Here is a 19850-nt window from a genome sequence, read left to right as displayed (position 1 = left end):
CAATTTGACAAATCTAATCCTGCAAGTAATGAAATAGCTGTTCGCATATATCTGTAAATGGCATACATTTGCTTTCAATACAATTCCAGCTGCATACAATACATCACTAAAAAGTGCATTGATAAAACTGCAATTTAGAAGATCCAGCTGTACAGCAGTCAGGAAATTACGTGACTGGAGCAAATTAAATTCGGTTGTGTGGTTACAGACTTCACAACTAAAACTGTCAATAGCAGAAAAAAGATAATCAAATACAGTCAAATATGTCGGCATGAAACTTTCGGCATAAGGTTATTAAGTTGAAGAAATTAGGATTTGGTAAAAGGTTACTTCGGGGGTAGAAATCTGTCTTGGATGGTGAAGCAAAATGGTCAATATTGGATCAACTGTCCATTATATCCAGTGCCTAATGGTTAGTCCCATGGCAGTCAATGGAATTAAGTATTGGGCACTATGTACAATATGTTGCCTATCCAATATCACCTGTTTTATGCCACCATCCAAGATGAATTTCTACCCCAACTCCTAATCTCCAACTGTTTTCCTTTATTCTCTAATATTTTGTGTTTTAGGAGATTCAGTGCCTCACATACATGTCCATTTTTGAGTTGAATCTAAATAGTTCGCGTTGCTAAATTATTCTCACCTCAACTGCCCAGTGTGAGAAAATTACAGGCTTTTTTATCTCCAAGATTGAGACTATCTGTATGTCTGACTGAGTTTTCTGCTCCTCATTTTCTTCTCCCATTTGTGACTATCCAAGCCTTTCCCTTCCCCACATCAATAGACCATATCAATGGTCTCCCCCTTCTCTCTCTAGCCCATTCAAACTGTTCTCATCCTTCGGAGCTACCTTCTGGTCCCTTGATTTTGATTCACCCTGGCTACATAGCTACCTTTCTTTGTCTCAGTACTCTCTAAGTCATTAATAGCAACTTTGCACAAATAGCATTCCACTGCCTCTTCAAACAGTGATCACTTGCCTCCTCGAACTTTTAGTCCTCCAACCACATTATGGGCACCTAATTTGAATAGACTTACATGCCAAATATCCTGAGCACTCAACATTTTTGCTGGCTTCCAAGACGTTTGAACTGGCTTACTTGAATTGGCGTGCACTGAGCATCCCTGAGGCATTATTGGACTCAATCCTCCACAAGCAAAAAGGCAGAAGCGAATTCAGGCCATTCATTGTCTGCTAGCTCACTGAATGCCTTCATGTCTTTTTATTGTTCACTTATGGGATTTGGGTGTTGCTGGCTAGGCCAGCATTTATTGCACCTCAATATGCCAACATCTTCATGCACAGGTTCGAACAAGACCTCTTCACCGCACAGGACCTTCAACCGATGCTATACACTAGATACATCGATGACATTTTCATCCTTTGGACTCATGGCGAAAAATCACTGAAACAACTATATGGTGACATCAACAAGTTCCATCCCACCATCAGACTCACCATGGACTACTCTCTGGAATCAGTTGCATTCTTGGAGACATGCATCTCCATCAAGGATGGTCACCTCAGCACTTCACTGTACCGCAAGCCCATGGATAACCTCATGATGCTCCACTTCTCCAGCTTCCACCCTAAACACGTTAAAGAAGCCATCCCAAAGGACATGCCCTCTGTATACACAGGATCTGCACAGATGAGGAGGATCGCTACAGACGCTTAAAGATGCCCTATAAGAACAGGATATGGTGCTCGACTCATCAATTGACAGTTCCGACGTGCCACAGCGGAAAACCACACCGACCTCCTCAGAAGACAAACATGGGACATGGCAGAGTACCCTTTGTTGTCCAGTTTTTCCTCGGAGCAGAGAAGCTATGACATCTTCTCCGGAGCCTTCAACATGTCATTGACGAAGACGAACATCTCGCCAAGGCCATCCCCACACCCCCACTTCTTGCCTTCAAACAACCGCACAATCTCAAATAGGCCATTGTCCGCAGCAAACTACCCAGCCTTCAGGAGAACAGTGACCACGACACCACACAACCCTGCCACAGCAACCTCTGCAAGACGTGCCTGATCTTCGACATGGATGCCATCATCTCACGTGAGATCACCATCACTCGGCCAACATTGTCTACCTGATACGCTGCAAGAAAGGATGTCCCGGGGCATGGTACATTGGGGAGACCATGCAGATACTATGATAACAGATGAATGAACACCGCTCGACAATCACCAGGCAGGAGTGTTCTTTCCTGTCGGAGAACACGTCAGCAGTCACGGGCATTCAGCCTCTGATCTTCGGGTAAGCGTTCTCCAAGGTGGCCTTCACAACACACGACAACACAGAATCACTGAGCAGAAATTGATAGCCAAGTTCCGCACACATGAGGATGGCCTCAACCGGGATCTTGGGTTCATGTCACACTATCTGTAACCCCCACGACTTGCCTGGGCTTGCAAAATCGCATTAACTGTCCTGGCTGGAGGCAATACACATCTCTTTAACCTGTGCTTAACCCTCTCTCCACTCACATTGCCTGTATCTTTAAGACTTGATTACCTGTCAAGACTCGCATTCCAATCATTATCTTGTAAATTGAGTTTGTGTCTATATATGCCCTGTTTGTGAACACAACTCCTCACTCACCTGAAGAAGGAGTGACACTCCGAAAGCTTGTGCTGCCAAATAACCCTGTTGGACTTTAACCTGGTGTTGTGATTCTTCTTACTGTGCTTACCCCAGTCCAACGCCGGCATTTCCACATCACAGGATTTATTCCCTATCCCTAGTTGCCCTTGAGAAGGTGGTGGTGAGCTACCTTCTTGAACCGCTGCAATTCCTGAGGTGTAAGTACACCACAGTCTGTTAGGGAGAGAATTCCAGTATTTTGACCCAGTGAAAGTGAAGGAACGGTGATATATTTCCATGTCAGGATGGTGAGTAAGTTGGAGGGGAACCTCCATATGGTGGTGTTCCCAGATATCTGCTGCCTATGTCCAGTGAGCATCATAAAGCATGTTTTGCTTAATTATCCCTGATTTTCCTGTTTTTTAGTTGGACTAATTCCATCCTGTACGGTATCTTCTAATTAAGGGGTGACACCTATAATTTAGCAGATGCACGATTAACCTCACTAACAGTAGTTTCACCTTGACTAGTCAGTGATGGTTGACAATCCTACCCAATATCCTCCCATTGTTAATTGGCACCTACTTGTTGTAGTTGAATGTAGGGGAGAGTCAGTAATCAGGAAGGGTGATCTCCCAGAATGAGGCTAACCCGGGTATGTTCCTGCGATATTCCGGGATACTCGACTGCAAAATTTGTATGGGAACAGCACACAGGGATTTCTGACTTCTTATGCAAGTTTGCAGATTCAGATAGTGCCTAATCCCATATTGGATCATATTAAAATAGAATCTATTCTATGGGTCATTTGTTAATTTTAAAAATCCATTTGCCACATGATAGCTTATCTGTTTAAATTTGTTCATATCCCTCGATACAATTAATTTCACTAGTAATCACCTGACCAAATAACTTGGCAGCAACAGTAAATTAATGTTTTAATTTTCCAATAAGTATGTGTTCTTCATATTATTTATAGTGTATAATTTGTAACATATTTTGTCAAACAACACAAAAATTATTAAGCCACTATTTCTGCAGTCAACATTAATTATTCATCTTTGCAATAAAATTCAACGTAAGTAATAAGTGTTGGTTGGTTTTACTCTCTACCTTTAAGGAGTCCAGAGCAATCTAGAAAACAACCAGTGGTTTATGACTGTTGAACTGTGACTTGAGCTGCACATTCTTCACTAAGAATAACTTACAAGGCAGAGGTGGTAATGTAGTGGTGATCTCACAGAGGCCCAGGCTTTGAGGACACAGATTCAATCCCACCAACTAATAAATATGGAATTAAAAGCTTGTATCAGTAATCGTGACAATGAAACCAGTTGATTGCTGTAAAAATTCAACTGGTTCACTAGTGCCCTTTAGAAAATCTGCCATCCTTATCTGATCTGGTGTACATGTGACCAACAGCATGGTTGACTCTTAACTGCCCTCTGAAATGGCCTAGCAAGTCGCTCAGTTGAATCAAATTACTACAGAAAAGTTGATAAGGAATGAGACCGGATGGACCACATGGCAGTAACATAAGCACCCAAAACATCAACAGCACACTCAGCCCTGTGAAATCTACGAAGTCCTCCTTAGGCTTGTGCCAAAATTGGGAGAACTGTCCCGCAGGACTAGTCAAACAACAGCCTGACAAACTCCCAGAATCATACTTTACAGACAATATTCCAGTCACCACCATTATCCTCATCCCTGGGTATGTCCTGTTCCACCAGCAGGACAGACCTCCAGAGGTAGTGGCATAATGGTGTACAATCAGAAGGGAGTTGCCTCAGGAGTCCTCGATATTGACTTCAGATCTCATTTCACCCACTGATACTTTTGTGGACAGGTGAATCTGCAACAGGTAGATTGGTGAGTGTTGGAGGATTTATATGGTTGGGAAAAAGATGGTGGAATATGTAGAAACATATCATGTTGATGTAGTGATGACGTAACATCACAGAGATCTGGAGGAAGAAGAAAAAACATGGGCAAGGAAACCTGCTGATTACCACTAATCAGGTGCCTCCTCAGCTGATGAATCAGTACTTCTCCATGTTGAACATCACTTGGAAGAAGCACCGAGGGTGACAAGAACACAGAGTGTACTCTACAAAGAACAAAGAACAAAGAACAATACAGCACAGGAACAGGCCCTTCGGCCCTCCAAGCCCGCGCCGCTCCCCGGTCCAGGATTGAATCCTGAATCCAGGATCCCCGCCCAATTTTCCAGCCTATCTACATACCAATATCCTATCCACCGAGCTGTCCCTCACAGCTATGATGCTTTGTTCATTACAACCTATTAACTTACCCCCACCCCCCCATTCCAGACCATGTGATCTCCAGGGAGAGGCGAAAACCCAGAGTGAAAAACCCCAGGGCCAATATGGGGAAAAAAAAAAAAATCTGGGAAATTCCTCTCCGACCCCCTGAGGCGATCGAAACGAGTCCAGGAGATCACAATGGCCCCGATCGGAAAATGCTTCCCAATCCTAGTCATTTCCACTTCCACGAACACCATATGAATTCCCTGCCCCCGAGACAGGTTCCCAACTATCCGCAGTCTCACTCTGTACTGGCACCAGCAAGATGATCGTAGAATGAAGCCTTGAAACGAGAAACCAGGAACAATTAGCCCGCGCCGCTCCCTGGTCCAAACTAGACCACTCTTTTGTATCCCTCCATTCCCACTCCGTTCATATAGCTGTCTAGATAAGTCTTAAACGTTCCCAGTGTGTCCGCCTCCACCACCTTGCCCGGCAACACATTCCAGGCCCCCACGACCCTCTGTGTGAAATATGTCCTTCTGATATCTGTGTTAAACCTCCCCCCCTTCACCTTGAACCTATGACCCCTCGTGAACGTCACCACCGACCCGGGGAAAAGCTTCCCACCGTTCACCCTATCTATGCCTTTCATAATTTTATACACCTCTATTAAGTCTCCCCTCATCCTCCATCTTTCCAAGGAGAACAACCCCAGTTTCCCCAATCTCTCCTCATAACCAAGCCCCTCCATACCAGGCAACATCCTGGTAAACCTCCTCTGTACTCTCTCCAAAGCCTCCACGTCCTTCTGGTAGTGTGGCGACCAGAACTGGACGCAGTATTCCAAATGCGGCCGAACCAACGTTCTATACATCTGCAACATCAGACCCCAACTTTTATACTCTATGCCCCGTCCTATAAAGGCAAGCATGCCATATGCCTTCTTCACCACCTTCTCCACCTGTGACGTCACCTTCAAAGATCTGTGGACTTGCGCACCCAGGACCCTCTGCGTCTCTACACCCTTTATGGTTCTTCCATTTATCGTGTAGCTCCTCCCTACATTATTCCCACCAAAATGCATCACTTCGCATTTATCAGGATTGAACTCCATCTGCCATTTCCTTGCCCAAATTTCCAGCCTATCTATATCCTTCTGTAGCCTCTGACAATGTTCCTCACTATCTGCAAGTCCTGCCAGTTTTGTGTCGTCCGCAAACTTACTGATCACCCCAGTTACTCCTTCTTCCAGATCATTTATATAAATCACAAACAGCAGAGGTCCCAATACAGAGCCCTGCGGTACACCACTAGTCACAGGCCTCCAGCCGGAAAAAGACCCTTCCACTACCACCCTCTGTCTTCTATGACCAAGCCAGTTCTCCACCCATCTAGCCACCTCCCCCTTTATCCCATGGGATCCAACCTTTTTCACTAGCCTACCATGAGGGACTTTGTCAAACGCTTTACTAAAGTCCATATAGACAACATCCACGGCCCTTCCTTCGTCAACCATTTTGGTCACTTCTTCAAAAAACACCACCAGGTTCGTGAGGCATGACCTCCCTCTCACAAAACCATGTTGACTATCGTTAATGAGTTTATTCCTTTCTAAATGCGCATACATCCTATCTTTAAGAATCTTCTCCAACAACTTCCCCACCACGGACGTCAAGCTCACCGGCCTATAATTACCCGGGTTATCCTTCCTACCCTTCTTAAATAACGGGACCACATTAGCTATCCTCCAATCCTCTGGGACCTCACCTGTGTCCAGTGACGAGACAAAGATTTGCGTCAGAGGCCCAACGATTTCACCTCTCGTCTCCCTGAGCAGCCTTGGATAGATTCCATCAGGCCCTGGGGATTTGTCAGTCTTTATATTCTCTAACAAACCTAACACTTCCTCCTTTGTAATGGAGATTTTCTCCAACGGTTCAACACTCCCCTCCGAGACACTCCCAGTCAACACATCCCTCTCCTTAGTGAATACCGACGCAAAGTATTCATTTAGGATCTCCCCTACCTCTTTGGGCTCCAAGCATAAGTCCCCACTTTTGTCTCTGAGAGGTCCGATTTTTTCCCTTACAACCCTTTTGTTCCTAACGTATGAATAAAATGCCTTGGGATTCTCCTTAATCCTGTCCGCCAAGAACATTTCGTGACCCCTTTTTGCTCTTCTAATTCCCCGTTTGAGTATTTTCCTACTTTCATTATACTCCTCCAGAGCTCCCTCCGTTTTTAGCTGCTTGGACCTATCATACGCCTCTCTTTTCCTTTTGACCAGTCCCTCAATTTCCCTGGTTATCCACGGTTCTCTAATCCTACCCTTCCTATCCTTCTTTTTTACAGGCACATGCTTGTCCTGTAGCCCTAACAACCGTTCCTTAAAAGACTGCCACATACCAGATGTGGATTTACCCTCAAACAGCCTCTCCCAATCAAGAGCTGCCAATTTCTGCCTGATCCCAATAAAGTTAGCCTTCCCCCAATCCAACACCTTACCCTTGGGACACCACTCATCCTTTTCCATCACTATCCTAAAGCTAACAGAATTGTGGTCACTATTTGCCACATGTTCCCCGACCAAAACTTTGAAGACCTGACCGGGCTCATTCCCAGCACCAGGTCCAGTATAGCCCCCTCTCTAGTTGGGCTGTCCACATATTGTTCCAACGAACCCTCCTGTACACATTTTACAAATGCCTCCCCATCCAGAGTCCCTGCCCTCAGCGATTTCCAGTCTATACCAGGGAAATTGAAGTCTCCCATTACAACAACCCTATATTTCCTGCACCTATCCAGTATCTCCTGACATATCCATTCTTCCACTTCCCTTGGGCTGTTGGGGGGCCTGTAGTACACCCCCAACATAGTGACTGCGCCTTTCCTGTTTCTAAGCTCCACCCAGAGTGACTCGCTACACGACTCCTCCGAATTGTCCTCCCTCTGCACCGCTGTAATATGCTCTCCAACCAATACCGCTACTCCCCCACCTCTTTTGGCCCCTCCTCTGTCTCGCCTAAAACACTTGTACCCTGGAATATTCAGCTGCCAGTCCTGTCCCTCTTTCAACCAAGTCTCCGTCACCGCAACCACATCCAAATTCCTCGTGCGCATTAAGGCCCCAAGTTCGTCTGTTTTACCTGCTACGCTCCTTGCATTGAAGTATAAGCACTCCAGACCCCCAGGCTCAGTGAGGTCGTCCTCCCCCAGAGTGCTCTTCTTCTTTGCCAGCCTTGTCCCAGCCCCAAGCTCGTCCCCAGCCACCACACTTATAGACCTAATAGTTTGATCCCCACCCCCCTGCCATACTAGTTTAAACCCCCCCGAACTGCATTAACAAAGCTCCCAGCCAGGATATTTGTGCCCTTCCAACTTAGTTGTGACCCCTCCCTCTTGTACAGGTGCCATCCTCTCCTGAAAACCTCCCATTGGTCTATGAAAATAAAGCCCTCCCTCCTGGACCAGTCCTTTAGCCAGGCATTCATTTGAACCAACTCCCTATTCTTATCTTCACTGGCACGAGGCATTGGGAGCAGCCCAGAGATGGCCACCCTAGTGACCCTACTTTTTAACCTATTTCCCAACTCCCTGAATTGCTCCCTTAGGACCCCCCTACTCTTCCTATCTACGTCATTTCCACCAATGTGTATAATGACATCCGTTTCTTTATCTTCCCCTTTTAAAATGCCTCCTATCCGCTCGGAGACATCCGTGACCCCAGCACCAGGTAGGCAGACTACCATCCTGGAGTCCCGTTCGCCCCCACAGAATCGCCTGTCTGTCCCTCTAACTGACGCATCCCCCACCACTATCGCTCTCCTAACCCCTCTCTTCCCTTTCCGGGCCACAGAGCCTGACTGTGTGCCAGTGACCTGGTCACTGTGTCTTACCCCTGGAGAGGCACACTCCTCCACACTATCTAAAACAATGTACCTGTTTTGGAGTGGGTCAACCACAGGTGACCCTTCTTCTAACTGTCCACTCCCCTCCCCTCTCACACCTGTCACCAAGCCCTTCCTATTTTGAGACACCTCTGGAGACCTCCCTTGTACTTTACCCTTCTGCCCTTTACTCCTCCTAACTGTGACCCACGTGTCATTCTCCTGATGCCCCGGTGTAACTAGTTGCCTATAACTGCTGTCAATTTTTCTCCCATTTTCCCTGATTAGGCTAAGGTCAGCGATCTGCAGCTCCAGTTCCCTAACACGGTCTCTCAAGAGCTGCAGTTCCACGCACCTGGCACATATGGCACTCTAGATGGAGACTTCAAGGTCCATCACCAAGAGTGGCTCGGTAGCACCTTGCTGAGCGAACTGGCTGAGTCCTAAATGATATAGTTGTTAGGCTGGTTTTACAAAAGGGAAAAACCTACTTGACTCATCCTCACTTTTATCATGGGTTTGGATAGCATGGCACTACCGCAGTACTAAATGGGATAAATTTTGAACAGATCTAGCAACTCAAAACTGGACAACCATAAGGTTCTGTGCGCAATCAACAGCAGCAGAATTGCTTATTCAATCACAACCTGTAACCTCATGGCCTGGTATATCCCCCACTCTACCAATATCATCAAGCTGGGGGAATCAACCCTGGTTCAATGAAGTGTTCAGGAGAGAATGCCAGGAGCAGCAACATGCATACCTAAAAATGAGGTAAATCTACAGCATAAAACAAATTGCATTCCAAACAGGATAAGTAGATAGAGGTAAGTGATCCCACAACCAACGGTTCAAATCAAAGTTCTGCAGTCCTGCTACCTCCAGTTATGACTGGTGATAGACAATTAAACAACTAACTGGGGGAGAAGGCTTCATAATATCCTCATCCGCAATGATGGCGGAACCCAGCATATTAGTCAAGTCTTTACAACCATCTTTAGCCAGAAGTGCCGAGCAGGTGATCCATCATGGCCTCCTCCAGATGTCCCCAGCATCACAGTTGCTAATCATCAACCAATTTAATTCACTCCATGTGATATCAAGAAATGGCTGAAGGCGATAGATACAGCAAAAGGCTAGGCCCCTCACAACTTTCTGGCAATAGTACTGAGGACTTTGCTCCAGAACTAGCAGTGTCCCAGACCAAACTGTTCCAATTCAACTCTGGCATATATCTGACAACGTGGAAAGCTGCCCAGGTATGTCCTGTACACAAAATGCAGGCCAAATCCAACCTAGCCAATTATCGCCTCATCAGTTTATTCTCAACATAATAGAAAGTGTTGTTATTGGGCTATCGAGCAGCACTTGCTCAGCGATGATCTGCTCAATGAGACAGATTGGACTTCATCAGAGTCATTCATCTCCTGGCCTCATTACAGCTTTGGTCCAAATGTAAACAGAAGAGCTCAGCCCAAGAGGCGAAGTAGAAATGACTGCCCTTGATATTAAGGCAACATTTAAATGAATGCAGTATTGGAGCAAAACTGGAGTCAATGGGAATCAGAGTGAAAATTCTCCACTAGTTAGAGTTATACCTAGCACAAAAGAAGATGGTTGTGGTTGATGGAGTTCAATTATTTCAGTCTTAGGACATCACTGCAGGAGTTCCTCAGGGTAGTGTCCTAGGCCCAGCCATCTTCAACTATTTTATCCATGACCTTCCCTTCATCATTACCCCAGAAGTGGGATGTTCGCTGAAAACTGCACAATGTTCAGCACCATTCGTAGCATCCTAGATACTGAAGCAGCCCATCGCCATATGCAGCAAGACCTAGCCAATATTCAGGCTTGGGCTGATAAGTGGCAGGTAACATTTACACCACGCAAATGCAAGGCAATGATCATCTCTAACAAGTTTCAATCTAACCATCTCCCTTTGAAATTTAATGGCATAATTATCATTGTAAACACTCATTATCAACATCCGGGAGTTCCACGAGCATAAACCAAACTGGATTAGCCATATAAATAATGTGGCTACAGCAGGTCAGAGACTAGGAATTCTGTGGTGAATAATTCATCTCCTGACTCCCAACACCTGTCTAGCATTAACAAGACACAAGACAAGAGTGTGTTGGTATACTCCCCTTTGCCTGGATGATTGTAGTCCCAACTACACTCTAGAATCATAGAACCCTACAGTGCAGAGGAGGCCTTTTGGCCCATCAAGCCTGCACTGACAACAATACCACCCAGGCCCTAACTCCTTAAGCCCACGTATTTACCCTGCTAGTCCCCCTGACACAAAGGGGCAATTTAGCATGGCCAATCAACCTAACCCGCACATCTTTGTACTGTGGAAGGAAACTGGAGCATCCGGCGGAAACCCATGCAGACACGGGGAGAATTTGCAAACTCCACACAGACTGTCACCCAAGGCTGGAATTGAACCTGGGTCCCTGGCGCTGTGAGGCGGCAGTGCCTATCACTGTGCCACCGTGCTGCCCCTTGACATCATCCATGACAAAGCATCCCGCTTAACTGTGACCCAATCCAGCACTTTACATATCAAGTGAAAGAATTTTTTTTTAAAAAATCAACATTAAAGCAGTTGACCAAACTGCAAATGCCAATGCCAAACACACATACCAACAAACGACCACAAATACATTGTTCAATCCGGCAATATCATTCTCCTTTTGTTCTGGTCTGTTATATTTGACACCCACCAATATTACAGCGAACATGCTCACTCCCCAGTTTACAGCTAATCACAACATAAAGGTATTAACAACAATGACTTGCATTTAAATAGCACCATTAACAGAGTAAAGCCTTCCAAGGTGTTTTGCAGGAATGTTATGAAATGAAGTTTGACATATAACCACAGAAGATGATGCCATGACAGGTGGACAAGAGGTAGATCTACAAGGTAGGATTCAAGGAGCATCTTAAAGGAGGCAGGAAGAGAAGCAGATAGGTTTAGGGAGGGGTCTCCAGCTCTTGGGGTCTAGGCAGCTGAAAGCACAACTGCCACAATGGTGAAACAATGAAAATCAGGGTTGTACATAAGACCAGAATTGGATGAGTGTCAAGATCTCAGAGCGTTGTCAATAAATAAATGTACTTATATTCATTGGTCCTCTACCATAAATAGTTTCCAGGATAATCATCACAAACCTTACCACCCCAATTCAATTTCGAACAGAAACCAATGACCACAAGGATTTTTTTTAAAAAGGTGCAATGTAGAGCTTTCAAGGTAGCAGTTATTCAAAACGTTAGAAATCATGACTCAGGGACAGATGCATCATGACTTCTCAATCACCTGTTTATACTAGTGTCATCATTCAAAAATCATTTTTGGAAAATTAAGTTCATCGAATGCCTACTGGTCAGAAACTTTCACTCATGCTATATTTCACATTAAGTATCATTTCCCTCTGTTAATATATAAACTGTTGATCTGAAACTAATTCATTGAGAATTTTACACCCTGCTGGCTCATTGCTTTTAAATAATGATGTACTTTAGAAATGCAAAATATATTTTTTGAAAAGGATGAGCAAGAAGAAGGAACTTGGCATCAACAAAATAATGAAGCAGATTTGAGATGAAGAATGTGAAACATTGATAATTGGTTCATTATTATTGGTGACACAAAAGGCTAGTTTCCATGAAGATCTGGAGTACGGTAATGGGTTTGCCAATGCTGAGATCAAATGGGGGTTCTAACCCCAAACTGTGTGGGGAACAGTCATCCTGCAATGATTTTCTCTCAATTCACTAATGTTCAGATTGTGCACTTGCCATCCAATTAACACAGCCTCCTAGCAACTTTTAAAACTTTTAAAATAAAAATGACCGTAAGTGTTGGACTATGTTCATGGAGGGCTATCCCTCCGCAGAGCTGCTCGTGGCTGCAACTGTGGCCAGATAGACGGGGAGGCTCTGAAAGCTTGTCTGGACAGCTGGAGAATTCTGGCCATAGTTTCTCTCTGCAGATGCTGACTGACCTAACTATGCTAGCAATTTTTGTTTCCATTCAATGAAATAAAAACTTATTTAAGAAATATTTTTCTCTAAAGTCTTCCACTATAGCTTTTGAGTTCTTTAAATCCATTTCCATCTTTTTGGTAAAACACTGGATGCCTGTCTAATGGATATTTGATGAGGTTTGGGTGGAATTGAGATAGCAGTGTGGTGGGTGATGATGGGAGGGAGCTCACTGGGCAGTTTGCAGCAAGGGCAGGGGGGTGGTGACTCTCAGCACGTGCCCCCTTCCTTTGCGGGGTCCTCAATCAGAAATCAGGCAGTAAGTGCCTTTGAGTGGGTCCCCTGCTCCGTGGGAGGTTACAAGCAAACATGCAAGGTTTGCTCATCTTGCTCCCCACATGGCTTGCCCCCCCCCACCTGCCTCTGGGTTAAAGCAGCAGTGAGATGAGACGCTTAAGTGGCCATTAACTGCCTTTGTAATTGGCGCAGGGCCGGAAGGTCGTCCATTGGCCTTTCCATCACAGACTTGATCAGAATGGAGTAGGGAATGTGGTGGACACCCCTCCTGCCAATTAAATACCTCCCCACCACAAAACTCACCATGGGGGAGAGCACTGGATGCTGCCTGGTGGTGAAAAATCAGGCAGACAAAAAGTAGATGGGGATCCTGCAGAATTAAGAACTCTCCCACTTTCGATCCTGAACCAGAATCGAGCCATATATAACCCAAGAGTCCGGCCTCAAATGCTCTTACCACTTATAAAAATTCTCAGCATCATTGTTACCAACCTCAGAAACAGCATGAGAAACAAGTTCTACTTCTGTCCAATTAAGTTCACAAAGGAAAGGTCAATGATTAATTAATTGGGACTGCCAAAGTCAGGAACTCTTGGTTCCATGCTAAGCTTCAGAAACTCCTCCTGCCACCTAAAACTGCTGCCAAAAATACAGTTCATGAACTTTTACAAATGTGACTGATGGCTCCCTTTCAAGTAAAGTGTTTGCAGCTTAGAACAATGCTGCTCCAGCGTGAGGGATGCCTCTCACCACACAATTAGCCCAAATAACTATAATGTCACATGTCCTCGAGCTGTCCCTGACATGCAACAGCAACATAGTGAGCAAAGTCCCATTATTTCCTTCTCTGATTGAAAATTATCCCCAGGATTCCCCAATAAATACCAGGTTGCTGCCCTAAGTGATTATTGCTACGACGGGGAAACCTCAACCGTTACAAATGCCAGGCTGCAGACAATCCATCCCAATCTTGCACCCCAGTTGTTAATATGTTCCAGCAGGATTAAAAATATGTACATGAACATCTGTTGTCTAGAAGCATTTCAGAATTCATTAGGGAAATGATTGGAAGGAACTCTACATCAACTATAGTCTGTTATTAGGCGCAGACAGCTTATTAAGAACTAGGAACATAACAAAAGAAATGGGAACAGGAATAAGCCATTTGACCCAGTTAGACTATTCTGTCATTCAATACAATCATGGCTAATCATCTACCTTAATGCCACCTTTCTGCACTATCCCCATATTCCTTAATTTCCTATCCAAAAACCTCTAAAAACCTTTAAAATAAACTTTAAAAACTTTTATTGACCTTGATCTGGACTATAATTGAGCATCGCCAGCCCTCTGGGGTACTGAATTCCAAAGATTTATGATTCTTGGAGTGAGGAAATCTCTCATTTCAGTCCTAAATAGCCAATTGTGACCCTAGTTCTAGACTCTGCAGCCAGAGCAAATATCTCAGCATCTATCCTATCAAGCCCCTTTTGAATTTTATGCTTCACTGAGATCACCTCTTATTCTTCTAAATTCTAAGAAATATAGGTTTTGTCTATGCAACCTCCTCTCTTGGACAATCCCCTCATCCCAGAAATCCGGCCAGTTCACCTTCATTACTTTCTATCCAAGGCAAGTACATCCTTCCTTCGCTATGGAGACCAAAATTATGCACAGTATTATTCCAGGTTTGCTCTCACCAAGGCACTATATAACTGTGGTAAGATTTTTCCACTTTTATACTCCAATCCTTTATAATAAAGGCTAACATAACGGGCAGGATTTTCCAGCCGTGCTCGCCCCAAAACTGGAAAATCCCGCCCGAGATCAATGGACCTTTGCATTGTGGTGGGCGGGATGGGACAATTCTCCCCAACATTTGCTTTCCTAATGGCTTGCTCTACCTGCATGTTGACATTCAGTGATTCATGTACAAGGACACACAGGGTCTCTCAGAATACCAACATTTCCTAGTCACTCACCAGTTTAAAAAAAAATCGGGTTTTCTTTTTCTCCTTCCAAAGTAGATAAATTCACAGCTCCACACATTTTATTCCATCTGTCACGGTTCTGCCCGCTGACTTAGTCTTTCTATATTCCTTTGCTGCCTCATTGCGTCTTCTTTACAACTTTCACACCAAGTATTTTATTGTCAGAAATTGGTCTCCTCATTGATAAAGAATGTAAATAGCTGAGGCTGAAGCAGAAATCCTTATGGTGCCCAATAATTATCACCTGCCAACCAGAAAATGACCCATTTATTCCTACTCTCAGTTTCTGTCTAGTAACCAAACCTCGGTCCATTCCTATATATGACCCTCAATCCCATGACTCCTAGTTTAGTGTAATCACCCCTGTGATTTGCTTATGTTCAAAATATTATGTCCATCTGCAAATAGAACTGCATTCTGGACCTCCACTGTGATCGAGGGCAAATAGGTCTGCAGTAAGTGTCTGGAGTGAGAGGAGTTTCAGCTCAGTGTCATTGAGCTGAAGGCTGAGCTGCAGACACTGTGACACATCAGGGAGGGGTAAGTTACCAAGACACTTTGTACCAGGAGGTGGTCACACCTCTTAGGATAGGGTCTTCTGATTTGGTCAGCGGTCAGGTACAGGAGGGTATGACTGTGAGTGAGGCAGCTAAGGGGGCCCAGAAGGTAGAAATACAGAGCCTCAGGGCCCGATTTTACCATTTTCATTCTAAGTGCTGAATCTGGGCGCAATTCAGATCCGACTTGGAAATCTGCTTTCAGGCGCCCCCATACGCACTAAAGCTTGAAAAAAAAATCACGAGTCCGAATCGCGCTGTGGGCGGGCCTTATCGCGCCTGAAATGATTGGAGCTCTGAACTGCACATGCGCAGTTAGAAAAAAATTTGAAAAAGCTCGCCCCTGCCAGGCCGCAAAAAGCGGATAAAGCAGCCCGGGAGCGATGGTCCCCATAGACATCACCCCCTACCCCTACAACATAACTGTCCCTCTTATCCACCCAGCCCCCACCCCCCCGCTACCCAGACCGATCGTGACCCCCGCCCCCTTCCCCCATATCGATCGCCCGCAGAATGGCAGTGGACCCCCCTGCCTCCCCCCCTCCCCTGTCCCCCCCAGAGATCCATATGGCCTCTCCCCTCGACCAGTGAGCAATCGGGCCTCCCCCCCCCCCCCCATCCCGTCTCCCTCCTCACCCCTCCCAAACCAGAGAACGATCTGGCCTCCCTCGCCCCCCCTCCCCCAAGAGAATGATCTGGCCACCCACCCATCCCCCTCCCCGCAAAGGTACATCCTCCTCCCTCCCCATCCCCTCACCAGAGAATGATCTGGCCTGCCTCCCTCCCACCCCCCCCCCCTCCCCAGCCCCCACCACCACCAACGATACATCTGACCCACCTCCTCCTCCCCCCCCCACCAGAAAATGATCGGGCCTCCCTTCTCACTCCCCCCCCACCAGACAACAATCGGGCCTCCCTCCTCCCTCACCCCCCTCACCAGAGAATGATCTAGCCGGCCTCCCTCTCTCCCCCCACCCCGCACCACCACCGATCTGAGTCAGAGAGCCGTTGGAAGCGCTGAACTTACCCCTTTAGCAGCTGGAGCGTCCTAAGCAGAGTTTTGCTGAGCATGTCTGTTTCGCGCCGAATCTGGACGTGCGAACGCGGTGGTAAAGGGGGAAGTGCTGATAAACTTGGGCGGGCAGTTCATTAATTCAATTGAAATGCATGCAAATGCATTTAAATTGCCGTTGTGCCCGTTTCGGGCGCGAATCGGATCACGGTCATTCCCGGACCTCGGCAAAGTGGCCATCTGCGCGGATGCAGGCGCGGATCGCGTTAATGGCCTCACGCCCGACTTTACCACATTTTCGTGCCCATTTTGCAATAGTAAAATTGGGCCCTCAGTCTCTGCAATTGTCTTAATAGGTCTGAGGTCCTTTCAGCTTGTTTGGATGTGAGTGGGGACTGCAGGCTGGATCAGCTAACTGACCATGGCACTTTGGTACAAGAAGCCATTCAAGTGGAGGGGGAACAAAAAGTAGTAGGGGACAGTACAGCGAGGGGGATTGACACAGTTCTTTGCAGCCTAGAGTGAGAGTACAGATGGCTGTGTTACTGCCTGGCTCCAGGGTTAGGACATCTGCTCAAGGTTAGAGAGGAACTTATAGTGGGAGGGGGAGGATCAAGTCATCGTGGTCCATGTAGGTACCAACAACAATGTCAGGACAATGAAGGAGGTTCTACATACTCAGTATGTGGAGCGAGGCACCATAGTAAGAAGCAGAACCTCAGAGGTAATGATCTCTGGTAAATTATCTGAGCCAGAGACCAAATTAGCATAGGGCAAAGAAGATTAGAGAAATGAATTTGTGGCTCAAAAACAGGTATGGAAAAAGTGGGTTCTGGTTTGTGGGCACTGGCACTAGTACTGGTGAAACTGGGGGCTATAGTGTGGGGTGGTCTTCACTTGAACCATGCTGGAGCTGGTGTTAGAACCATAGAACTATCAAAATGATACAGCACAGAAGGGTACCATTCAGCCCATCTTGTCCACGCTAACCCAAAGACACCTAGGTGCCCCTTCTATTCCCATTGTTCTGCATGCAGCCTATAGCCCTGCAGTTTACAGCACTTAAGGTACAGATCCAGGTACTTTTCAAAAACGATTAGAGTCTTTGCCTCCACTTCCAACTCAGGCAGCGAATTCTGGACACTCACCACCCTCATAAAAAGGTTTTGCCTCATGTACCCTCTAATCCTTCTGCCACTTAGCTTGAATCTATGATCCCTGGTTTTTGAATTGTCTACTAAGGGAAACAAGTTCCTCCTGTCTATTCTATCTCTCCCCCTCACAATTTTGTATACCTCAATCATGTCATCCCTCAGCCTCTCTGTTCCAAGGAAGACAACCCCAACCTCTCCTTGTAGCTACAATTCTCTAGCCCTGGCAAGATTTTAGTAAATCTTCCCTCTATCCTCTCCAGAGCAATTACGTCCTTCCTGTCATGTGGTGACCAGAACTGCATACAATACTTCAGTTGTGGCCTCGCTAGTGTCTTTTACGATTCCATCATTGCATCCCTACTTTTGTATTCTATACCTCTGCCAATGAAGGAGGGCGATCCATATGCCTTCTTTCCAACCTTATCTACCTGTGATGCTACCTTTACGGACCTGTGCATTTGAACACCAAGATCTCTCACTTCATCCACCCCTCTCAGTATAATCTCGTTTATTGTGTATTCCCTTTTAATGTTTAACTCCTTAAATGCATTACCTCACACTTATCAGAGTTGATTTTCATCTGTCTCTTTCCTGCCCAGGCCAACAACCCATTTATATCATTTTGGAACTTACAGCTATCCCCTACACTATCCACATGGTCAATTTTTGTGTCATCTGCAAATTTCCCAATCGTGCCCCCAACATTCAAGTCCAAATTGGTAATATATAAAACAAACCACAGGAGTCCCAACATCAAGCCCTGTGGAACACCACTTGAACAGCTTTCCATTTGCAAGGGCAACGCCATCGACCATTACCCTTTGTTTTCTGTTACTAAGCCACCTTTGGATACAATTTGCCACATTACCACATATCCCATGTGCTTTAACGGTTTTAAACAGTCTGCCATGTGGAACCTTGTCAAATGTCTTACTAAAATCCATGTAGACAACATCGACTGCACTACCCTCATCGATCCTCCTTGTCACTTCCTCAAAGAATTCAATCAAATTTATGAGATGTGACCTTCCCTTAACAAAGCCACGCTATCCCTGACTAGTCCATGCCTTTCTAAGTTTATCTGATCTCTCAGGATTGATTCTAACAATATTCCCACCATCGAAGTAAGACTAACTGGCCTATAATTGTTTGGCATTTCCTTTGTACTCTTTTTAAACAACTGAACCACATTTGCATTCCTCCAGTCCTCTGGCACCTCCCCTGTATCTAGTGAAGATTGGAAATTAATCCTCAGAGTATCTGCTATTTCCTCCTTAACTTCCTTCAACATCCTAGGGAACAATCCATCCGGCCTGACGACTTATCCATTTTCAAGGATTCCAAGGAATGCCTCTAAAACTTCCTTTCTCGTTACGATTATTTTATCCAATATTTCACACTGCTTGGGTGGGATTCTCCGGCCGCGCTCGCCTGTAAACCGGAGATTCCCACCCGACTCCAATGGGCCTTTACATGGTTCGCGCCCCCGCCCCCCCCCCACCCCCCGTCCGCTAGAATTCCAGCGGCGGGCAGGATGGGACAATTCCGGCCCTTCTCTTGGATTACTACATCTGCATCATTCCTTTCCTTTGTGGGTATGGAGACAAAAAAAATCATTTAAAACTCTTCCCATACCCTCTGCATCTTCACACAAGTTCCCTTCTTCATCACTGATAGATCCCACTTTTTCCTTAACTATCCTTTTGCTCTTTATATACTGGTAAAACATTTTTGGTTTTCTTTAATTTTGTTTGCTAATATTATTCATGCCTTCTCTTTCTTTTCCTTATTTTTTTTTACTTTTTGGACTTTAAATACTCCTCTAGGCTATCTGCAGTGTTGAGTCTTTTGTGACTATCATAAGTTTTCTTTTTCTGTTTAATCTTCCCCTGTATTTTTCTCGTGAGCTGCATAGATAGGGAAGTAGAGAGCATTTTAAACTAAATACTGCGGGCAAGGGATCAAATTTGGGGAGATGTGGTAGATCAAAGAACAGAAACAAGGCAAGAGAGAAAAGTATTAATAAGGGAAATGATAAACAGAATGTGACAGGAAGGAACAGAGAGTACAAACTTAAGAGTAAATC

At 45.5% G+C, this 19850-nt stretch overlaps 1 protein-coding gene across 1 annotated transcript in view; it reads right to left on the bottom strand.

Annotated features, from left to right (window-relative positions):
* Nucleotides 1-19850, bottom strand: part of LOC144511021 (protein FAM227B-like) — a 232064-nt gene that overhangs the window by 126818 nt on the left and 85396 nt on the right. The gene's annotated exons all lie outside the window — the stretch shown is intronic.

Source organism: Mustelus asterias, chromosome 24 (assembly GCF_964213995.1).
Source record: "Mustelus asterias chromosome 24, sMusAst1.hap1.1, whole genome shotgun sequence".
In the NCBI taxonomy this organism is placed as follows: domain Eukaryota; kingdom Metazoa; phylum Chordata; class Chondrichthyes; order Carcharhiniformes; family Triakidae; genus Mustelus; species Mustelus asterias.
The sequence above is the reverse complement of the archived record's forward strand: the minus strand, read 5'-3'. Positions and strand labels throughout refer to the sequence as shown.